This window comes from Panthera uncia, chromosome B1, assembly GCF_023721935.1.
Source record: "Panthera uncia isolate 11264 chromosome B1, Puncia_PCG_1.0, whole genome shotgun sequence".
In the NCBI taxonomy this organism is placed as follows: Eukaryota; Metazoa; Chordata; class Mammalia; order Carnivora; family Felidae; genus Panthera; species Panthera uncia.
Window position 1 is genome coordinate 45,778,260 of NC_064811.1, and position 25,472 is coordinate 45,803,731.

The window sequence follows — 25,472 nt, forward strand, 5'->3', positions numbered from 1 at the left end:
CACATAGGGCTCTGCATTGACAGTGCGGAGCCTGCTTGAGATGCTCTCTCTCTCCCTCTCTCTGCCCCCCCCCCATTTGCACACATGAGTTCATGTGTTTTCTCTCTCTCTCTCTCTCTCTCTCTCAAAATAAATAAACTTAAAAAATATATAAATATATCAACATGTCCTACAAAACCATTACAACCTGAGTTGCCATCATGCAATTTTATGAATTATCAACTTTTTCAGCCTCATCTTTTACCTCTTCATATTGCTTACTTCTCCCTAGCCACTAGAATAATCCTGCTTACACACATAGGAGTAGAAAAAGATACGATGTAACTTGTAAAACAATATGTTATAGAATTGATCATGTAAGAAAGATTTCATGTTTCTATTGATTGTTTTCCCATAACTTCCTTGAGAAACAAACTGATACTTTGATCCCATCTTTAGAGATGTTTATAATCTCTGGACTGAGAATCAAAATATTTGGATTTTGGTGATGAAACTTAGCTAGTAATTAGGTATATGTTCCCTGGAAGGTGAGAGACATGGGTTAAATTTCCAGGTTTGACTTTTATGACTTCAGTGCTTTTGGGTAAGTTGCTTCTAGTAATTCAGTTTCTCATTTATATAATCAAAACTATGATAATTATACTTCATGGAATGGGAAAAGCTGTGTACTTGGGGCCTGAAACAGAATGGCTGGATGATAAAATTTAGCTATCATTTTTACTATTAGTTCTTGTTTCATGAGATACAGGCTGGGCATGACCCTTTAAGTCTCAGAAGCTCACTTTTCTCATCCTTAAAGAATAGCATTAACAACATTTCCAAATATTTTTTTTTCCCCTTTGGTGGTAGAGAAGAGGTATTAGTTGCTCTCACCATTTAGAGTCTCCCGTGTTAGGACTTCTCTTTCTCAACATAAGTAAACAATCTCAAGTCTTTTAACCTGCAGGGCTAACATTTTTCATTTTATTCTCAATCAGAGACTGTCCTCATGAAGAGAACAGGAGCTGACTCTGCTGTTATTAATGAAAACTGTCAAACACACAGCTCCCAGATTACTATGTCTTTTCCTTGCCATGTGGATGGGCCAAGGTTAGTGGGAACAGGCTAGTCTTTAATTGGTCTTATTTGATGATAGTGCACCTGGAGTCACCAAAGTTGATATCTCTTCTGAATTCTCACCACATTCTCTGTCCTTAGGTTAGACTACATTTATAATTACACTAATTAGGAAGTTTTCAAGTGCAGTTAATGAAAAAAATATACCTAAAACTAGTTGTTTTTTTTTTTTAAATGTTTATTCATTTTTGAAAGACAGAGACAGACAGAGCACAAGCAGAGGTGGGGCAGAGAGAGAGGGAGACACAGAATCCGAAGCAGGCTCCAGGCTCTGAGCTGTCAGCACAGAGCCCAATGCAGGGCTTGAACTCACGAATCGTGAGATCATGACCTGAACCGAAGTCAGACACTTAAGTGACTCAGCCACCCAGGTGCTCTTAAAACTAGTTTAAGAAAGGATTTTATTGGCTTTCTTATATTAAAAGTTCACAAGTAAGTGATACTGGATCCAGTTATTCATATAGTTTCCTCTAGGAATTCATATCTCTGTCTCTCACTGTGTGTTTATTAAAAAAAATTAATGTTTGTTTATTTTTGAGAGAGAGAGAGAGAGAGTGTGTGAGCAGGGGAGGGGCAGAGAGAGAGGGGGACACAGAATCCAAAGCAGGTTCCAGGCTCTGAGCTGTCAGCACAGGGCCCAATGCGGGGTTTCAACTCGTGAACTGCGAGATCATGACCTGAGCCGAAGTCGGACACTTAACTGACTGATCCACCCAGGCACCCCCTCACTGTGCTTTTAATGGTTTTAGTTTACACACCAGAGTTCCATATTTTCCTATCAGGATAGCAATATCACTAGAACATAGTCAGACCATACATTTTTACACTTTGCAATCCAGGATAAAATAGAATGTATCTTTTGCTATTTCTTCAGATCTTGAAGAATCCCTGTTTCCATCGACTTGAATCAATTTTCATTGGTAAAGGAGGTTTGTTTCAGGCAATCAATCCCACTCAAGCCATGTAGCTAAGAAAGGGAAGATCAAAAAGTGTTGATGAAAGAAAGAGAATTGGAATTGAAAAGACAATCAACAAATGTCTCCCACCCTCTTTTAAGATACACATTTTCATGTTGTGAGAGCCTTTCTGATAAATACCACCAAGAAAACACCTGCAGTAAGACAAAGTTAGGTTTATTACATTTCTGCAGCAAGGAAAAACATTCTCCTTGAGGATCAATGGATCAAATAAATAAAAGGGAATGGGAAGGGACTTTCAATAAGGCTTGTTCTTACCTAATGACTGTTTCTAAGGAGCAACTTGGAAAAGCATGAAACAGCTCTGTTTATCACAGTAGTCTTACTCAGGAGGCAGGAAAAACAGAGCAGGGCAGAGGAAATCATTGGTAAAGAAGTATTAACTGTTCAAATTATGTGGCTTTGTTCATGTCTACTTGGAATCACTCTTTTCATTCCTGTTAGAAATGCTATGTAGCCTGATTACCAGCAGCACCAAGGGGAAGACTTGGGGTTCTGTTTCTTTCACAGCAAAGTTAACATAAACGAGGAATGTCATGAAAAAAAAAATGAGCCCTCTAAATTGCTCTGACAGGAAGAACTGAGGCTAGAAATGAGGCTACTTCAGTGTGTCAAAGTTACCCAAATTGTTCAGACCTTTTAAGCAAAGGCAGAATGTTCCATTGTCCTTGGTTTTATTTCAAGCAGCAATGTTTCTCACAGCTGAATATTTTAATCAACAAGATTTCTCAGTACTGTGTCTTTGAAGTCAATTAATGAAAGAAATCTTTACACATTCAAAATAAATAACTGCTACACTTCTTTAAAAATTGTTTTAATGTTTATTTTTGAGAGAGAGAAAGAGTGTGCGTGGGAGAGGGGCAGAGAGTGGGAGACACAGAATCAGAAGCAGGCTCCAGGCTCTGACCTGTCAGCACAGAGCAAGACGCTGGGCTGGAACCCACAGACTGTGAGATCATGACCTGAGCCAAAGTTGGGACACTTAACCAACTGAGCCACCCAGGCATCTCTGCTACACTTCTTTTTAAGAAAGATTTTTTTTTTTTAGTGAAGTTTCATGTTCATAGCAAAATTTAGGGAAGGTGCAGAGATTTCCCATGTACTTCCTTTTTTTTTTTTTAAATATATGAAATTTATTGTCAAATTGGTTTCCATACAACACCCAGTGCTCATCCCAAAAGATGCCCTCTTCAATGCCCATCACCTACCCTCCCCTCCCTCCCACCCCCCATCAACTCTCAGTTTGTTCTCAGTTTTTAAGAGTCTCTTATGCTTTGGCTGTCTCCCACTCTAACCTCTTTTTTTTCCTTTCCTCCCCCATGGGTTTCTGTTAAGTTTCTCAGGATCCACATAAGAGTGAAATCATATCTTGTGTACTTTCTGTTCACACAGCACACCCACAGCTTCCTTCCATATCAACCTCCCCTCCCCCCCAGTAGAGTGGTATAGTTGCTACAATTGAGTTACTTACATGGACACATTGTAATCATTCCAAGTCTATAGCTGGCATTAAAGTTTGCTTTTAGTGTTGTGTATTACATGTGTTTGGATGAATGTATAATAACATGTACCTGCCATTATAGTATCATACAGAATAGCTTAAATGCCCTAAATACCTCTGTGCTCTGCCTATTCATCCCTACCTCTACTCTTAACCCCTGGCAATCATTGTTCTTTTCTGTCATCATAGTTTTACCTTTTATATAATGTCATATAGTTGGAATTACAAAGCATACAGCTTTTAGATTTGTTTCTTTTGCTTAGTAACATGCATGCAAAGTTTCTCCCTGACTTGATAACTCATTTATTTCTAGCACTGAATAGTATTCTGTAGTCTTGATGTACCTCAGTTTATTTATCCATTCACCTACTGAAGGATATCTTGGTCGTTTCTAACATTTAGCAATTATGAATAAAGCTTCTGTAAACATTCACGTGCAGGTGTTGGGGTGGACATAAATTTTCAACATCTTGGGTCAACACCAAGGAGCTTGGGTCAACACCAAGGAGCTCAATTGCTGGGTCATATGCTAAGAGTATGTCTGAGTTCACAAGAAACCACCAAATGGTCTTCCCAAGTAGTTGTGCCACTTTGCATTCCCACTAGCAATAAATGAGAGTTATAGTGGCTCCATGTCCTGACCAGGATTTAATGTTGTCAGTGTTTCATATGTTGGTCATTCGAATCCATGTGTAATGATATTTTGTTGTTGTTTTAGTTTTATTTCTTTGATTAGTAATGATGTGGAGTATTTTTTCATATGCTTATTTGCCATCTCTATATTTTATTTTGTGAATCATCTGTTAAGGTCTTAGGCCAATTTTCTGATTGGATTGTTTGTTTCTTATTGTTGAATTTTAAGAGTTCTTTGTACATTTCAGATAACCGTCCTTTATCTGATGTGTCTTTTGCAAATATTTCTCCCAGGCTGTGGCTTGTCTTCTCATTCTATTGATATTATCTTTTGGAGAGCAAAAGTTTTTAGTTTTAATGAAATCCAGCTTATCGTTTCATGCATTGTGCCCTTTTTGTTGTATCTAAAAAGTCATCACCATATATAAGCTCTCATGTAGGTTTTTTCTGTTGTTATATTTTAGGAGTTTTTAAATTTTCTCTTTTTAACGTTTATTCATTTTTGAGAGACAGAGAACAAGCTGGGGAGGGATAGGAAGAGAGGGAGACACATAATCTGAAGCAGGGTCCAAGCTCTGAGCTGTCAGCACAGAGCCCGACACGGGGCTCGAACTCACGAACCATGAGATCATAACTTGAGCCGAAGTCAGATGTTTAACTGACTGAGCCACCCAGGTGCCCCGTGTTTTAGTTTTTAGTGAAGTAATGCTTGTCTTACAAAATGAGTTAAGAATTGTACCCCCTGCTTTATTCTCTGAAAGACATTATACAAAATTGGTATAATTTCTTTCTTAAATGCTTGGTAGAATTCACCAGCGACCCTACCTGGGCCTGGTGTTTCTGTTTTGGGAAGTTATTAATTATTGATTCAGTTTCTTCAGTGGATACAGGCCTGCTCAGTTTACCTATTTTCAGCAGCTTGTGTCTTTGAAGGGATTGGTCGATTTCATCTAGATTATCAAATTCGTTTGCATAGAGTTGCTCATATAACTGCTTCATTGTTAATCTAGGATTTTATTTTAATTTTTTAATCTGACAAAAAATTACCAAAATTTATTACTAAATGAGTGTGATTATTTCTATAATAGCAAGATAAAAGATACTCAGTGCAGAAAATGGCCAGTCAAATAAACAGTGACATTCTCTAACTTATTGTTGAGTATATATCCTGTAAGATACTCATGAAAGCTTTTGAGTTAACTTTGGAAACATTTGCAGTGAAAAAGTCATTTCCTAGTTTTTGTTCTGTTTGTTTTATTTTTGTTTGGCCACAGACATTTACATCTAAAAATTAACTTTAGGGAATGTTTATTCTGTCCCAATAGTTTTTCAGATAAGAAAACAGAAATGCACACTGGTAAGATAACTTGCTCATTTGGCAAGTTAATTAGTGCCAGAGCTAGGAGTAGGGCAGATATATTGCACCATTTTTACCACTGTGCATTGTTATCAACTCAGTTGCAGCAGTTAAGAAAGGTGTATGCAGAAGGGTGTTGCTACTAATTGTAAGAACTCATTTGCACAGAAGTTCCTTTCCTTAAATAATTCATCATCTTCTTTCATGAATCTGCTATCTGGACAGTGTAATTATTGGTAAAATCATTTCAACTGCCATTGGAAAACTCCCTGTCCTTGTAATTTTAGTAGGAAAGTATTAGCTATAGCTTTTGCCATCTAATCATTCTTAAACCTCTCTGTTAGTATGGACTAGAATGTGGGAACTTATCCAATTTGGGGCCTTGAACATTTTACAGTGTTTGGATTTTAGGGAATACGCTTTGGGAAATGAGGGAAGTTGAGAAGTCAATTTTAATGTAGAGGGTTGAGCTCTCTTTATATGAGTAATATATATAAATTAAACAGCTACATACATAATAGGATTATTTTCATTTCTTTGAAACATATTTTAGCAATATTACTATTGAATTATAAAGCACTGCATTTTGAGTAAGTCACATTAGTTGTCATAGTGACAATTCAGAATTGAATAAAGATTTGATCCTTAGCGTCTGACACTCTGCCTAGAAATATTCTTGATCTTGTGTATTATGGTTGATTCTCCTGCCTGAGATTGTCATTTTTTAAAAGTGATTGGTGAAAATTTCTGTCTTTCTTTGATAGGTAACAGGAAGTTTTTAGAGAAGAAGTTTTGTTTTCTAAAATAAAGAAATTGTCGGGGCGCCTGGGTGACTCAGTTGGTTAAGCGACCGACTTCAGCTCAGGTCACGATCTCATGGTCCGTGAGTTCGAGCCCCGTGTTGGGCTCTGGGCTGACGGCTCAGAGCCTGGAGTCTATTTCAGACTCTGTGTCTCCCTCTCTCTCTCCCCCATTCATGCTCAAAAATAAATAAACGTTAAAAATTTTTTTTTAAATAAAGAAATTGTCTTAGTTCCATAGAATTGGCTTTTCCATTTTTGTTTGCCCTCCTCTCTTTTAAAAACAAAATAAAATTTGTCTTGTTTTCAGAAAATCTATATGATAAAAATTAATACAATCTTTTTTATTCACAGATGTGAGACTTTAATATCAAGCATGCATAATAAAATATATTAACTTATATTTAGAAAACTAATATGTATTACTTATTTTAGCCTGGTTGTACTTAATGATGACAAATACTATGTTTAGAACCCTTGCCTTTCCTCCTAATCACACTAAGTGTACTACTGATATTTTGTGAAGAACCTTAGGAATTCATTCAAGAATACTGTATTTGATAATTATGCATATCCCTTAAAATGCATTCTCCTTGTTCAAGGAATTGAAGGCTGGCCTGACACAGAGCAGAAGTAGGACACAGTGGGACCACTCTATTCACATGAAAACAACAATGTGGCAATCTCCTGTAAAAGTGTTTTGCCTTAAGTGGCATTTATAGTCTGACCCTTAAACCAGACAATCATGAGATAGAATGTTCTATTAGAGAGCAGATGATTGGAAAAAGAAAAAAAATGTTCTTGCCATCAAGAAGGACAAGTTAGAGGGCTACCTTCTTAACTAGGATGATTTGGGAAATAAAATCTCATTATGGAAAGACGGGAAAAGGAGGGTATTTGCCTTGCCTGTTGGAACCGACTCTTCACACAGTTCTTTTCAACTGGTCTACTTTCATTTCTTCAAAAGACACTTTTGAGCACCAATTTGTGTCAGGCACTATTCTAGACTCCAGATATATATAATAGCAATAATCAGAGTAAATCAAGTTCTCGGCTTTAGGGAGCTTACTTTCTAGTGGGGGGAGGCAGAAATACACAAATAAGGAAATAAATAAATAAATAACATTCCAAATAAAATAGCAAATGGAAGTTGGGGACATTCATTCAACATATATTTATTTTACATCTGTTGTGTGCAAATGTAATCTCATCTCTTAGTAATACAAAGAGGACAGAAGTGTTCCACCTTGGGAATTCACAGTGGGAAGCACAGATAGTAAAAAGGGAAGATTAAAAAAAAAAAAAAGAAAACTAAAAGAAACCCATAAAAAACCAACAAAGAAACACCAAAAACCCCAAAAAACTTGGTAGAAGAGCAAAAATACAATGTAGAAACTTATCACATACTTCCTGCACATTCTTTCCCAGTGTTTAGTGATTGGGAAGATGGTAGTCAGGTAAACCTGTTAACGGAACTTGTAAATGGAAGAACTATGAGTATTCTATCGATCAGCATGGTCCAATAGAAATAGAACATAAGCCACAAATGAACGCCACATACATAGTTTTAAATTTTGTAGTTACCTGATTAAAAAAATGAAATGAATTTTAAAAATACATTTTCTTTAACGCAGTATGTTCAAACTATAATTTCAGCATTTAATTACTATAAAATTATTGAGATTTATTCATTCTGTCTTCTATACTAAGTCTTCAAAATCACTTTGTATTTTCACCTGAGTACAAGTCATTCTGGACTAGTAATATTACAATTACCACTGCTCAGTAGCTCAAGGCTACCATATTATACAGCACATCTAGAGAACATTTCCTCTCAGTTTCCTCACTCTTCCTCTCCTCTGAGATTTTTATTTTGGAAATAAAGACACAGAGAGATTTTAGCAAAGTTAGAGTATGGATTTTCTAGCTTGTTTTTATTACTGCAGCTGGCAGTTTGAGGGGTTTTTCTGCTTACTATGTTAAATATTTGGTTAATATTTCCAATAAGTTACAAGGTAGTACACATTTTTATGTGGAGAAGAACACAGCTATATTCGAATAAAGCAAGTCGAATTTCTGAGAGTATTTTCTCCCTGCTAAATTACTATAAAATTGTTATTTTAAGGGTCAACAAAAGCTTGCTTCCATTTATTTATTTATTTATTTATTTATTTAATTTTTTTGGTCCTGTAACAATGAGAATATGAAGGTCAAGCTCAAGTGTTTCAAGATTTTCTGAAATTGTAAAGCACAATGTAACAGACAAGAAACTGTATTTCTCCTGGTTCCTCATTGAATTACATAGTGACTAAGAACTGCCAGCTTGCTGACTCTGTATTTTTTAAATCCAAAAGGCAAAAGGTGAGTATTCACCATTGACCCACTTGTCAAAAACAGTGAACAATTTTTCTAGATGCTGACAGTTTATATGATTTTTTTTTTGCATGCTTTGTGCTTACACCCTTCTCTCAGGTGTTTTCTCTCTGTGCCTTTTCCAAACATTCGTCCGGGTGATGACTGAATTTACAAACTCGATAACCTATAATAAGATTTAATTTAGTCAATCCTTGACTATCTGAGAGCCTGTAATCTCAAAAGTTAGATTTTAGGTGTCATAGGACAGTATAAATAAAACACAACACTTAAAAAAAAGTCTAGTTTGATATTCTATTAATGGGTTATTAGGCATTCTGACCCTCAACCCTCAAATATGAAAAGACTAATTATCTGTGTGCAGTGTTATTCTTAAAGGGTTCAAATTAGAAAGTTATTCTTCTATATACATAATTTGACCAGAAAATGGAAAAAAATAAAGGTAACTACATTCTTCACTACAGTAATTTATGGTTTGCTTCTATTTTTGACTCTAACTGAATATTTAGTTGATAGTAAAATAAAGAAATTTTTATGCTATTATATTGTACCCTCGCCTTTGTTTCCGGTCTACTAATACTTAAACAGTGATCTTTTCTAGGCTGCAACTTTCTCCTCATTAATAAAATTTGAGGACACTGCTATGTTCACCCAATAAACAAGCTGAAAATGTAGCCATCAAATATGATAACAGAATGCATCATGAAATCTTTAACTTTTCTTTTCAGTGATTTATGGATGGGTGGGTATTCAAACCTCTCGAAAGATTTTAGCATTCCTGAATATATTTACTTCTATTTGTATCGTGTTCATGCAGGTTATTCAAGATAATAACTTTAGAAAAAAAAAATTTGTCCGGTCACTCTAGAATTCTTCATCTATTGGCATAAAATACAAAATGTTAAAGATTTTGTGAAACACAATTTTAGTTTTTTATTTCTTTATTTTATTTGATTTTATTTATTTTTTTAATTTTTTTTTTATTTTTTAAAATTTATATCCAAATTAGCATATAGTGAAACAATGATTTCAGGAGTAGATTCCTTAATGCCCCTTACCCATTTAGCCCACCCCCTCTCCCACAACCCCTCCAGCAACCCTCGGTTTGTTCTCCATATTTATGAGTCTCTTCTGTTTTGCCTCCCTCCCTGTTTTTATATTGTTTTTGTTTCCCTTCCCTATGTTCATCTGTTTTGTCTCTTAAAGACCTCATATGAATTAAGTCATATGATTTTCGTCTTTCTCTGACTAATTTCCCTTAGCATAGTACCCTCCAGTTCCATCCACATAGTTGCAAATGGCAAGATTTCATTCTTTTTCATTGCCGAGTAATACTCCATTGTGTGTATATATATATATATATATATATATATATATATATATATATACCACATTTTCTTTATCCATTCATCTATTGATGAACATGTGGGCTCTTTCCATACTTTGGCTATTGTTGATAGTGCTGCTATAAACATAGGGGTGCAACACAATTTTATTTTTTAAGTCACTATTTTAAATTTAGGGGTGACCAACAGGGTTTATTAGCTAGATATTTTTAAGACCAATTATCAAGTTGCTTCGACATGTCTATGAATGCCATTTTATTTTTTTTCATGAGACTAAGGATTTTTAAGTTAAATCTTCTTCGGTATTAGAATCTATAGGTATTTAGAATATCAGTATTTGTTCCTCTCTGTTTTATTTGTTATAGCATTCTATAAAAACTATGTGCAAACTTAAAATTTTATTAGACATTTTAGTAGCTACTCCTTACAAAAGTTTTATAAGGTAAGAAAAACACTGCTTACAAAGGAAACAATAGGATAAAGTGTCAACTCTAGAAATTCCAAATGATCTATTCAAAATTTAGGGGCTATTGCAATGGACCATGTTGATCCATCAGAAATCCAGTGTGCCACTTACTTAGCTATAAAGAAAGATTCAAGCATTTGAAATGGATTTTCTTTTTTTTTAATGTTTTATTTATTTTTAAGACAGAGAGACAGAGCATGAGTGGGGAGGGGCAGAGAGAGAAGGAGAAACAGAATCCGAAGCAGGCTCCAGGCTCTGAGCTGTCAGCACAGAGCCTGACACGGGGCTTGAACTCACAAACTATGAGATCATGACCTGAGCTGAAACCAAGAGTCAGACGCTTAACTGACTGAGCCACCCAGGCACCCTGAAATGAGAATATTTTAAAGGAAAGATAAACTGAGGTATAGAGTATAAACCAAATTATTTAAAAGAGTACTTGTTCAACAATGTTTTCAAGTTTTTTATTTTGAGATGAGTGCAGATTCATAGCAAGTTGCAACAAACAAACAAACAAACAAACAAAAAACAAACAGCAAAGTACAGGGAGATTATATGGATGCTTCACACAGGTTTTGCCAGTGGCAACATCTTGAATAACCATAGTATGACATCAGAATGGGAGATCAACATTGGTGTACGTTCCACAGAACTTATTATATAAACTCATTTGTGTATTTGAGAGTGTTGGGGGTGATATGTAGTGATATGCATTTTTACCACATGTATAGATTCATGTAACTAACCACCTTACTCTAGATACAGAACTGTTTTAACAACAGAAGGTCCATCTGGCTAACCCTTTATCACTATGCCCAAACTCCCCCCCCCCCCCCCCCCGCCATTCCTAACCTCTGGAAATCACCAATCTATTGTCTGTCTATAATTTTCTATAATTTTGCTATTCAGCAATGTTAAATAAATAGCATACAATACATAACCTTTTGAGTAGGTTTTTTTCCCCCAGTCAGCATAATGTCCTTGAGATCAATCCAAGTTCTTTTTTTAAAAAAAAATTTTAACACTTATTTATTTTTGAGAGACAGAGCAAGACAGAGCATGAGTTGGGGAGGGACAGAGAGGAGGGTACACAGAATCCAAAGCAGGCTCCAGGCTCTGAGCTGTCAGCACAGGCTCGATGTGGCGCTCGAACTCACAGACCACGAGGTCATGACCAGAGCTGAAGTTGGATGCTCAACTGTCTGAGCCACCAGGTGCCCCTATCCAAGTTCTTATATGTACTCCACATTCTTTCTCCTCTTTTTCTAAGACTCTAATAATATGGATGCTAAACAGATAGTTGTGTATTGACTTACAAGTCTTTGAAGATTTTTTACTATTAATTTTTATTTTTTAGTCTATATTTTCTCACTTGTTCAGATTGTTCAGATTAGGTATATCTATTGATATGTCTTCAAGTTCACGGATTCTTTTCTCGTCATCTCCATTCGATATTGAGCCCATCTATTGATATGTTGTTTTTCTTTCTTTCAAGTTACTGTATTTTCACATCTATGATTTCTTTTTGGTTCTTTAAATATTCTCAGTTCCTTTGCCAATATTTTCTATTTTTTTACTTGTTTCAAGAGTGTTCATAATTGTTCACTGAAACATTTTTATGTTGGCTACTTTGAAATCCTTGTCAGATAACCAGCATCTCAGTAACTTCAATATTAACATTTTTTGATTACAAGTTCTTATTCTAGTTGTAGTGTCCTGGTTATTGGTATAAAGAGTAAATTATTTTTTATCGTACTGTAGATATTTGGGTATAATGTTCTAAGACTCTGGATCCTATATAATCTATTTTAGCGGTTGCCCTGTTTAGGGTACATTGGTATTAGGTGAGTGTAAATTCAGCTCCCTACTGGTTCCTGCTGACACATAGAGTGGGGTAGATGGAGATCAGCGGGCTGAGTAGCCCTGCCTCACACAGCCTCATTCAGTGTTGTTGTTGTTGCTAGATGGGAGTTGGGACTCGACTCCTAACTAGATCATGCTTGCACCAGAAGAGGGTAAGTGAAGCACTGACTAGCCCATCTCTTATCACCTTGCCAAGTCCTATTGCTGCCAAGTGTGGTTGGCCGTTCAGCTCCCTGTTGGACTGCCATGAAAAGACCCTGGCAGGTGAATTAGAACACCATCTGTTTCTGCTGGGTGGAGGAATGAAGACCAATTCTCTGTATAGGTACACTGACATTTCTTCAACAGCAGAATTAGACCATTGCCTCTTTATGCCAAGGGGGGATGGGAGATCAATATCTGTGGTAGGCAAATTCTAAAATTGTCTCCCAGGATTTTCCTCCCTAACACCGATGATGATAAGTATAGAAACTTCTTGCCCGTGATTATATTATGCTACATAACAAAACGGATTTTGCAGATGTAATTAAGGTTGCTAATCAGTTGACACTGAATTAATCAAAGGGGACATTATCCAGGTGGGCCCAATCTAGTTATGTTAACCTTTTAAAAGCAGCGCTCTTTCTCAAGCTAGTAGCAGAATTGAAGCCAGCGATATTCAAACAAACAAACAAACAAACAAACAAACAAACACACAAAGCTTTCTGGACATCTTTGCCAGCTTTAAAGATAGAAAGCCATGTACAAGGACCACAGAGCAGCCTCTAGGAGCTAAAAGCAACACTTAACTAGCAGCCGGCAATAATTAAAAGTAGGATGTGAGTGGTTGATTATATGAATAGGAGGCTCAGAGATTTTTCTGAGACAAGCTTATTAAGCCTTCTGATTTTGCTCCTTGAGTGGCATCCCTAGGCCACTACTAAGCCATCTGACAGACAACATCTTGCAATACCTAAGGATGTCCTAGGTTATTAAATCATTACTAGAATTTAGATTCAAGTAATCCAAAGTTCCTGAGTTATTCTAATTATTAGTGGGATTAAAAAAATAATCACAATTTATTTGCTCTAATTAAATATTTTGATAATAGAATGTGAATGAGAAGAATAATACATAAGAATAATCTGTAGAGAAGGATCTGGTTTTATGATGGGTGTAGAGAATAGGGCTTTGAAGTTTGTTGAGTCACTGAATCTATATATTTTTACTTGAATTGCCACTTGGAAGCTTTTTTATTGTACAGATTTTTAAGATATGAGCCTTTATTATTAAGACTCAATAATGGAGTGGAAGGGCAAATGCAAAAGAAAGCTTTACCGGATTTTCCTACACCCCTATCTTTGATGGTGAGAGCAGTGAACAATAGCATTAAGAGCACATGGATTTGGAAAAGGAGAGCGTCATCCTGCTAAAGGATTCTTGAAGTGTCACTGAACAGTTGATTTCATGGAAATGCAAGTCCTGCCCACAGGAACAGTTAGGATTTCAGAGCTGCTTATCCAAAGTTTTAAAATCTATTATGGTACAAAAATGAAATACAGACTTTAGAGGAAGAAGCAATAATTTCCTGAATGTTAAAGGAAAACACTTAATGGCTGCATAAAACTAGAAGTAAACTTTGTTTACAAATGCAGCAATATTGTTCTCAAATTCAGTATTGAAATCAATCAAGACTGAAAAGCTAAAGTGTCATTTACGAGCTATTCCCTCATGGTTTCTTTTTACTCAAATCACATTGGAGCCTGAGTGGTGTTCTGTGATAGAAGGTAACATTTGCTGAATGTACTGAGTGACATTTGCAATATGCCCTTATTGAAATCCCAAATCGTATTTATAAAGAAAGGTTCAATCAAAAAACATTTTCAACCATTTACTGATACAAACTATATAATCTTCATTACTTTCCCTGTTTCCTATTATATAGCTTCTTCCAAACTATCATGAAAGGAAGAAAATAATAATTTTTACGTAGCAAGAACACAAGATTTCAAGGTGATTTTTACATTGGTGAATATGTATTGTTGGATAGGTTTGCTGTAAACATTCCTGAAATGAATTCAAGACCGTGTTTGGATACCAGATGAAAAGGATATGTAAGAATAGAGATTCTACATTTATGTTACCAATGAAGCTTTATTTCCTTTATAGATACATTACAAATAAAAAGGTAAATGTAAAAAGAAAAGACTGAAAACATGTTTCCTGAGCACTTACAAAATTTATTATAAATCTATCATTCCCTTTTCAATATTAGATGTTTGTGTCTTGTCACTATGACTATTTATACACAAGTGAAGCTTTTCAAAGTTCAGGAAGATAAAAGGTGGGGAACTGGAAGTATGTATTGAATATGATGACGTACAACTATATACTTTTCAAAATAGGCTCAATTTTCTTTTACATGAAATGGCTGACATTTTGCTATAACTACAAAGTTAAAAAGAATTGCATAATCATGATATATTTAAAACTATTTAAAATGAATATGTTGGGGGTACTGGGGTGACTCAGTTGGTTAAACATCCGACTTTGGCTCAGGTCATGATCTCATGCTTTGTGGGTTTGAGACCTGCATTGGGCTCTGTGTAGACAGTTCAAAGCCTGGAGCCTACTTTCGATTCTGTCTCCTTCTCTCTCTGCCCTTCCCTACTTACGGTCTGTCTCTGTCTCTTAAAAATAAATAAACATTAAAAAAAACTTTTTTAAATAAAGATTTTGAATACAAAATATATACATTTAATATATAATATACCACTTAAATCAGTGGAAGTTAAATTAATGTTGTATTCAACACTTATTACTAGCTGGTTAGCCATTTGGAAAATAAAATGAAGCTGGATTTCTCAGTATCTATACCAAAAATAATTTAGGCTGAATCAAAATTTTAAAGAAAAATGGCAATGACTAAAACATTATGGATGAATATTCAGATTATGGAAACAAATACAAAAATTCCAAAATACATGGTGTCTTATATGGAAATAAAATCATCACAAAAATCCTAGAAGATAAATTAAAAATTTAGCATGGTGAATAAAAGAGTTAATGTGAAAATTTTTTATTATGAAAGGAACATCAATAAATCAATCCTTAGAAAGGAACATCCCAAAGAAAATGACACCAAATAAATAAAATGAATTATAAAACAAATTATTGTTTCACTAATAAAAAATTTTAAATAGACCTTAGAAAGTACATGTGCATTTGTCTACTTACCTATCTATATTTCTCTATATCAGTATATATGTTCATATTCCATCAGCAGTCTTTTTATAAAACAGCCTTTTTACTTCATGCCAACAATAATGTTAATTATCTGTGCCTATCTTATATTGTTGGCAGGGAGAAAAAAGCCTCTTTCATATGTTGCTGGTAAAATGTGAACTGAGTTGCTACTTCATTTTGAAACACCATTTATTAGTTGCTAAACATTAAGTATTCTTTGACACACTTTCATGTTTAGAAATTGATATCACAAACATAGTCACATCAATGGGGGAAATATAGACACTTATTTAGAAGGGTTTTAGTTTATTGAATATTTTGTGCTCTTTCTCTTCAGTAGATTAGTAAATGAAATATGACCCACCCCTATGACTATATCTGTTTGTGGCAACAACAAAAAAGCTGGAAAATGGATGTTTAGAATTCAGTGTGAAGCAAACAAAAAAGTTGCAAAATATTAAGTGTAATATTATTGTGCATTTAATGAAATATCTAATAACAATATGATTTATTGTCATACAAACATATAAAACATTGAAATGAGTCAATCACACTTTGTTATTCATTTCATAAATATTTTGAGAACCTACTCAGTGCCAGTCATGAGTCTCTTTTTTTATTGTGTTATTATGCAATCATCTGATTTTTAATTACTATGTAACAGCTGGTATGGAACTAGCTTATACACATATATCTATTTAGTGAAAAAAAAAAACAGTAAAATGAACACCCATCAAATCACAACCTAACATAACTGGAATTTTGTCGATAGCATTGCATGATCTTCTGTGCTTCTCCAAATTATCATCCAGAGCCTCCTTTTATTTGTATTATTACCCCAGAGTTTGTGTTTCTCATTCTTTTCTTCTTAATTTTAATATTTATTGAAGTGTCACATTCATATAGAAAACAATAGAGAATAAGTGATCAGTTTGCTGAATTTTCACAAAAGAAAAACAAAAGAAAGCAAAACATTAAAAAAAAACAATAACATCTAGATGGAAAAATAGAACTTTATTATTACTTAAGAAATTCCTTGGGGTACCTGGGTCACTCAATCAGTTAAGCATCTAACTTCAACTCAGGTCCTGATCTAAAGGTTCATGAGTTTGAGCCCCATATTGGGCTTTCTGCTGGTAGGACAGAACTCACTTCAAATCCCTTCCCCTCTACTCACTCTCTCTCTTTATCAAAAATAAACATTAAAAAAATAAAATCTTAAAAACAAAGAAATTCCTCATTCCCCCTTTAAGTTAAAGATTTCTTTGAAATCTTAACCACTCGCATGTCTTCTTATGTACTGTATTACTCTTGCTCGTATTTGAATTTTATATAAACAGATAATTTTTTATATAGTGTTTTGTATCTTTTGTTCAATATTATGTTCCAAGATTTATCTATATTGTTCAATAAGGCAATAATTCATTTATTCCCATTGTTTGATGGTATTCCATGATATGAATATACAGCAATTTGCATACATATTATACTTTAGCTATTACACATAGTTGGTATTAACATTTATATATAAATGTATACATATATGCACATATATGCATTTTTCAGTATATAACTGGAATAGAATTACTGGGTCAAAAATATAATTTGTTCCAATTTTCCCAGATAGCATCAAAGTGGTTACACCAATTTACACTTCTGCCATCATTGTGATAACTCCAGATAATTCACATTATTCACCAATACTTGATATTATTATTATTGCAGTAGATTAGATTAATAAAATTAGATTATTAGATTAGATTAATAGTTACACTATTTCCCCCACTTCAGTGAGTAGACTAACTCCCTGCCATTAGAATCTAGGCCTGGCTATGTGAATTGCTTTGGTCAATGAAATGTTAGCTTAACAATGTGAGTAAAGTGGTTCAGTTGCTCTATTGTGCTTCAGTAATTCCCATGAGAAATATATACCGAAATTAATCATGTGAATCCCGGGAGAAGGATGAAAGGTATGTGGAGCAGAGCAGAGCTATCCAATGGAACCTATCATAGACTAACTTCTAGCTGCCCTGAAACCTGGTGAGCTAATGCTTACTGTTGTATGATGCTTACATAGTATTATTATGACCATAGTTAACTGTTATCATGACCATTCTTTTGGATGAGAAGTGGTATCATATTCTGTATGTGTGCTTATGTGTTCTCTGGTTTGCATTGCCTTGGTAACTAATAAGGTTGAACACATTCCCTTATGCTTATTAGTCATTTAGAAATCCTGTTTTATGAAGTGCCCATTCAAGTATTTTCCTCATTTTTCTACTGAGTTATCTACATTTTGTAGGTCAGTTTTACATATTATCCATGCATATGTCTATACATGGATAATATGCATGTACACTATATATTATGTAACATATTACATATGAGAACTTTATGTATATATCACATATGTGTGTATATGGTAGAGATGATAGATATATTCATATTATAGAAATGAATCATTTGTCATGTGTTTGTATTTCATATATTTTTCCCACCCTGTGGATTACTTTTTCACTTACTTATTGCTATTTTTGACAGACATCTGTTAGTTATAATGCAGTCTAATTATTGTTTTTTCACTTACAGTTAGTACTTATTACATCTTGTTTTTAAAATATTTTTATACCTTATGAGAATGAAGATAGCATTATAGTAAACGTTTTATTGTTTAGTGTATTTACTTTAAGTTTATTTATTTTGAGAGAAAGAGAAAGCGTGAGCAGGGAAAGGGCAGAGAGAGAGGGAGAGAAGGAGAGAGAGAGAATCCCATGCTGCCAGCATGGAGCCTGACATGGGGCATAAACTCACAAACCCTGAGTTCATGACCACCAAGAGTCAGATGCTTAACCAACTGAGCCACCTAGGTGTCCCAGTTTAGTGTGTTTAAATGGAAATTGGTGATACATGTAGAACATTTATTATGTATGCTATTGAGTTAGAGTGAAAAGTTCCATTTTTTTTTTTTTTTCCACAACGATTTTCACTTTGAATAGCTCCTGCTTTTTTCCGTATTGGGACCCTACACTTTGGTCACCTTTCTTCCATGTCACTCTTTTTTTTTTTTTTAACCTTTATTTATTTTTGAGAGACAGAGAGAGACAAAGCACAAGCAGGAGAGGGGCAGAGAGAGGGAGACACAGAATCCGGAGCAGGCTCCAGGCTCTGAGCTATGAGCACAGAGCCCAATGCAGGGCTCAAACCCGTGAACCATGAGATTATGACCTGAGCCAAAGTCAGATGCTTAACTGACTGAGCCACCCAGGTGCCCCTCTTCCATGTCACTCTTAACAAAAATCAATTTATATAGAGCTACAGATATGGTATGGCTGCATTAAATCACTTAAGACTTTTCTGCTGATTACAACTAAATCTCTGAATGAAATACAAAAAATAACTACTTGTGATCTTAGAATTTTGTTTTTTTATGGTAAAAGTAAACAAATAAAATCAGGTTGTAGAAAAAGTTTTCAAAAAAATTGGAATTATTGAGTGCATTAGGAGAATGAAGGTGAAATAAAAATGGATTTTGAAATGAATTATAAAGTAAGAGCACTGGTCGGTCACCAGCAAACTTACTCTACAAGACATGTTCGAGAAAGTTCTTCAAGCTGAAGGAAAATATCAGAGAAAATCTTGGATTTTTAGGAGGGAAGAAAGATCAGAAATGATAAATATATAGTTAAATATAATAGACTATTTTTGTTTTAATTTCTTTAAAATAAAGATATATGTTGACAGCAAAAAATACAACATTGTCTTATGGAGCTTTCAATATATGTAGATGTAATAGATTTAACAACTATAAGATCAAGCTTAGTGGGGGTTAAAAAAAGGCATATGGTGCAAGCTTCCTACATTTTATTGAAGTAGTGCAACATTAACTCTTAGTAGACTGAATATTTGAATATGTATATTTTAATTTCTAGAGTAACAAAAATTATACAAAGAGATATAGGCACAAAAGTCATTAGATACATTAAATGTAAGGATCAAATTATCCAAAAGAAGGAACAGATGGTAAAACAGAAAAATAAAAATTAGAGGGGACACACAGAAAACAGAAATAAAATATGAGATCTATATTCAACCGTATCAATAATTACATTAAATGTTATTGGTCTAAGCACTCTAAGAAATAAAATCAACAAATATTGATTAAAATGTAAAACATTTAAAACCATTAAAGTATAAAATAAATCCCTATATAGTCTAATTAAGAGTAAAAGGAACACAAATCATATAGATAGGGCTATCATGTAGATGCTGCAGAAATTAAAATGTAATGAGCGAATACTATGAAAAACTTCATGCCAATAAATTTGACATAACAACTTAGATGAATGGATAGACTTCTTGAAAAATACAACTTATCAAAATTCACACACCCACCGCAAACCTGAATAGATCTATATCTATATTGAAGAAATTAAATTTGTTATGAAAATATGTCCAAAAATAAAATTCAAGACCCAGATGGTTTTAGAGGTGAATTTCATTAAACATTTAAGAAAGAAATAACACAAATTTCACACAAATATTTTAAGAAAATAGGAGGGATGACTGTTTTTTTTTAATTTTTTTGTAATGATTATTCATTTATGAAAGAGAAAGAGAGTGTGAGTGAGGGAGGGGCAGAGAGAGAGGGAGACACAGAATCTGAAGCAGGCTTCAGGCTCTGAACTGTCAGCACAGAGCCTGGCAGGGGACTCAAACCCACAGACTAAGAGATCATGACCTGAGTTGAAGTCAGATGCCTAACTAACTGAGCCACCCAGATACCCCATGACTAACTGTTTTTATGAGGTCATTATGAGCCTGATATCAAAATATGACAAATTTAGAGTATGTTTTCACACTTAGCATGTGTCTGGCTCCTTTAATAAATAACCAGGTTCAAGCTCACTTTTCTGCTTCACTTCATTGTTGTCAGCTAGGAAACCACTCCTGGTGTTTTGTCTTTTCCCTAAGCCCTTTTGTGTTCAACTACCAAGTCCCGTTTTAGTACCATGAAAATGACTGGCTTTACACATTCTGTTCAATCTTCCACAGAAAATGCTCTTACTGGATATTCCTGAACAAAGCAAAATAATTCTGTGCTCTCTTCCACATGACAGCACTTAAAAATATTGGAAGGAAACTGTTTTATGCTTTTCATGTAGTATTACTTGATCTGTTTCAGTGGCCCATCTAAGCCTGGTTTAGCTTAAGTTGCTACAGGTTTTACATGGATAAACTTAAACATTATCTATATAAAAATTCCTCAAACGTCAAACCCTGGCTGTGTTAGTCATTACTTCTACCAAGTTGTAGTTCTCTGCAAGCCTTAGATTATCTATTACAATTATTTATTCAATCTTATTCTACCACAATGCTCTCGGTACAGATATATTGGTTAAATCCTCTTTTCAATTCCAGCACAAGGGATTAAAATTTAAACTTATAGGCAATCAGTAAATTAAATTTGAATGAGTAAATGAGTAAAAAAGGCATGAGTTCTGTAGCATTATCTTCAAGTTGAATAGTCATTAGCTCTTCAATATCTTATTATATTAAGTCTATTATCTATCTGATTATACAACTGAGTGCACACTCATTGGTCCATGCTTTGCTTAAAATGTGCCAAGCAGAATGGGACAAAAATGTTTTGATTTTAGAGTATAATTTCCAATTAGGAATTACTGAAAGTTTTTGTTTGGGGAATAAGTAGTATCAGCATAACCTAGACTTCAGTAAAATATAGTGCCTGTAATGGTTAATTTTATGTGCCAACTTGACTGGGCTAAGGGATGTCAAGATAGCTAGTAAAACATTATCTCTGGGTATGTCTGTGAGGATGTTTCCAGAATGGATTAGCATGTGAAACTGCAGGCTGAATAAAGAAGATTCCCTTACCAATGCAGGTGGATGCTGTCCAATCCATTAAGGGTCTGAGTAGAAAAGGCAGAGAAGGAGGAAATTTGCTCTTACTTGACATGGCACATCTATCTTCTCCAGACCCAGATACTGGAAGGATTCTGGTTCTCTGCCTCCAGACTCTGACCAAGACTCTTACTACTGTTCCTGCCACCTTGCCTTCTTTGCCCTTTAAACTCAGAGTGGGATTTAAACATTATCAGCTCCCCTGGTTCCCACGACTTCAGACTTGGACTGAATCACACCACCCACCTTCCAGGTTCTCCTACTCACAAAGAGCAGATGTGGGACTTAGCCTCCATAATTCCAGGAACCCATTTTTATAACAAATTAATAAATAGGATACAGATATCCTGTTGGTTTTGCTTCTCTCGAGAACGCTGTCTAATACAGTACTCAAATTTTAACTATTCCAAAAGTAGTCTAATTCTTTCTCATATAATACTGCAGGCTTGGGAAGATACCCTGTCAATGTTCATTTGGCACACAAAGTAATAGCTGCTCTGTGATCCTATGTACATGGCATGCAAACTCACCCTCAAGATTATTGCCAAGATTATTGTTTTAAAGGAAAAACATTACAAGTGGCACAAGTATAGGGGCTTTTTATTACCCAGTTCTCAAAATCATATGTGCTTTCTGTTCACAGACCACTGGTTAAAACTCACTCACCTGGCCTAAACTAATTGCAAAGCAAAATAAAAAAATGTAACTTAGCTTTGTGTCTTGAAAGAAGAAATAGATTTTAGTTAGCAATCTCATATATACCGTAGAGACAACCTTTTGTCAGAAAGATTGTAGAAAGGTATACTTAAGGGTGTGAGATAATGACATGACTGTTGAAGCCAACAACATTCTATCATTGAGAGAGTACTATGGGAAAAAGTATTGTTCTAAGTGTGTGTGTGTGTGTGTGTGTGTGTGTGTGTGTGTGTGTACACATATAGATATTTATTTAAAAGTCATAATAACACTATGATATGTGATTGCCTCAATTTTACTAAGAAAAATTGTAAGCCCAGGATTTTCCCAGGTTATGTATTGACATGAGACAGATCTAGGACTGAGCATAGATCATTCACTCTAGTAGCTGAACTTTGAACCATCATGATATCAGCTACCCTTGGCGATACTGACAGCAGGAGAAATAAAAGAAATAAGACAGATTTCAAAATAAGATAGGCTCAGGCAATGGAATGAATGCAGGAGGTAAGGAATAGAAATGTATAAAGATTCAATTATCCAATGTCTAAGTATATTTTGAAGTCCCAGGGAGATCATGTCACTCCACAGATATTAGAATTATAATTGCAACTCTACATTTGTAGAAAACTATTTATGACTTGATGAAACTACTTCACCATCCATATCTGAAAAATAATATCAGTTCTTCAGTGACACTTAATATGTGCCATCTTCATGGTGTATTTTTGTATTCATACAACATCCCTTTCTAGCTGTGCTTATTTAAAAAAAAAAATAAAGGAAATGTTACCAGATATTCAATAAGTGCTTGTTGATAATGTTCATCTAACTGTTAAGATTCTGTGTTTCTGGAAGAGCCAAATATGTGAAAACAACTGCTCAGCTTTTTAAAATTGGAGGGGAAGCTCACTATATCAAAATTTTTATCTTAGAAATTTTATGGTTTTGTACTGTTACGTATATTGATTTTAATAGTTACACAATTCTGTTCTTCACATTCATGTCTTTAATCTTTATACTTTTCATTTTTTATGTGATATAAGCTGGGGATTTTATCTTTTTTTTCACACAAATAGGCAATTTTTCCAACATCACTTATTGAGTCACAGGTAACCGTTATTAGCAATGCCTCCTCTGTTCTATACTATACTTTCATATATAAGTGAATCTGTGTTGAGATGGTCTATGGTCAATAATGCCTATAGATATTTGGAAAAGAGAATCCTCAGAGAAAGTACTTCTTCCAATTTTTGTGGTGGTGTTCTTTACGGTCCACTATTTTTCATATAATTTTTAAGATCAGCTTTGTCAGTTCATGAAAAAACCTTTTTGGGATTTAAATAAAATTACATAGAATTTATATACTTTACATTTATTTAGGTCTTCTTATAGGTCTGTTGATATAGATTTTATACTTTCCTCTGAAAAGCTCTTCTGTCTTTTATTGAAATTCCATGTCAGACCTCTTAAAATTTTACTTGCTTTTTTGTTTGCTGGTGTACATGATGTATATTAAAAATAACAAATCTTTCTAATTGGGATGTTTGTGACTTAATGACTGTTTGATATAGACATTGTATAATCTCACATATTACAAATATTCTCTAAAAACTATCTTAAAATTATTGTGAGGATAATTCTGGACACTAAGGGAAAAAAATCTCTTTTGTGTTTTCCTTTCCAAACAAAATTGATTATCATTTTTTAACTTCATCAGCTACATATCTGCATCGTATTTCTCAACAGAAGGAGAGAAATTGCCTACTTTATAGATTTTAAGCACATTTCACCAACTCTTTGATATTTTTTTAATCAAGTTATGAAAGCCCCCTTCTATTAATAAGTTACTAAGGCATTTTAATGAAATGCTATTATTTGTATTTTGCATTATATTTTCAACCTTAATATGTTATTATATTTAATAGCATTGATATTTATTTTAATTATAAACTATGCTTGTATTTCTTAGATTGAACCTAATCATATATAATTATTTTATAAACTTTATTATAATTAGTTTGCTCATATTTTGTGTACAATATGTTCATTTATGGTCACTTATGAAACTAGGTAATAATTTCACCTCATCACACAATTCATTACTGGTTCTGGCATCAAAGATGTACTTCCCCTATATAATGAAATGAGGGACATTCTATTTTTTTCTATTATCTCAATGTTTATATGAGATTGGTAATATCTGTTACTTAGGGGTTTGATAACATTTGCTAATAAATATATCCAGGTCTGATTCTTTATTTTGAGGAAGGATTTTAAATATTGGTTTGATTATTTAATACCTGTAAAAAAATTTTGAATTAGGTTTTGAAAGTTATTTTTTTAATAAAGCTGTACATTTTGTTGTCAAATTTATAGCATCTACTTGTTCACAGTCTCTTGTAATGATGGTTTTTTTAAGTCATCTAGTATTTTTCATACCATTTCTGTATTCCCTAATCTATCTTTATAGAAGTGTGCCACTTTTAGTAGATTTTTCAAGGAAACATATTTCTAGTCTATATTTACTATTTCATTAATCTTTTCTTTTCCCTTGCTTTATTTCTGGATTGTCTAGTTTCTAGTTTTGTCTTCTTTTCCTCTAGCTTCTTAAGTGAACAGCGACTTCATTTTTTAAAAATTGTCCATGTTTCAAAAGATGCATTTATGCTATAATATTCTAAGTATTTTTTGTTATACTCTGTAGTTTTGAAATGTACTCATATTTTTTCTAAATAATATGCAACTTTGTGATCACTTTTTTACTCACCAGGTATTTATAAGGATGAGTTTTTTGCGAGGTTCTTTAATTTCAAGATATATATGTTTGAATTCTCATCAACAAATATAATGTGTTGGATTGTATATTAAAATATGCATGATTAAATTATTCATTTAAAAAGTTTTGGAACATTCACGAGAAAATGCTGAAATGAGTTTTTTTCTGAAATTGCTATCAGAAATGATTTTGTTTTTTTATCTCCCTTGTTTCTTATCTTCATTTTCATATTTTATCCCCTTTTTAACCCTTAATTCTGCTTTGTATGTAGTCAGTATTCTCATTCTCCTACTAAATATTTTTCATTATCTGTCATGGAAACTAAACAATGAATCTTTAATTTCAACAGTATCCTTTGTATTCCCAGGATTTCTATTTGTCTCTATTTCTCTTTTACCTTTTTTAAAAAATATAGTTG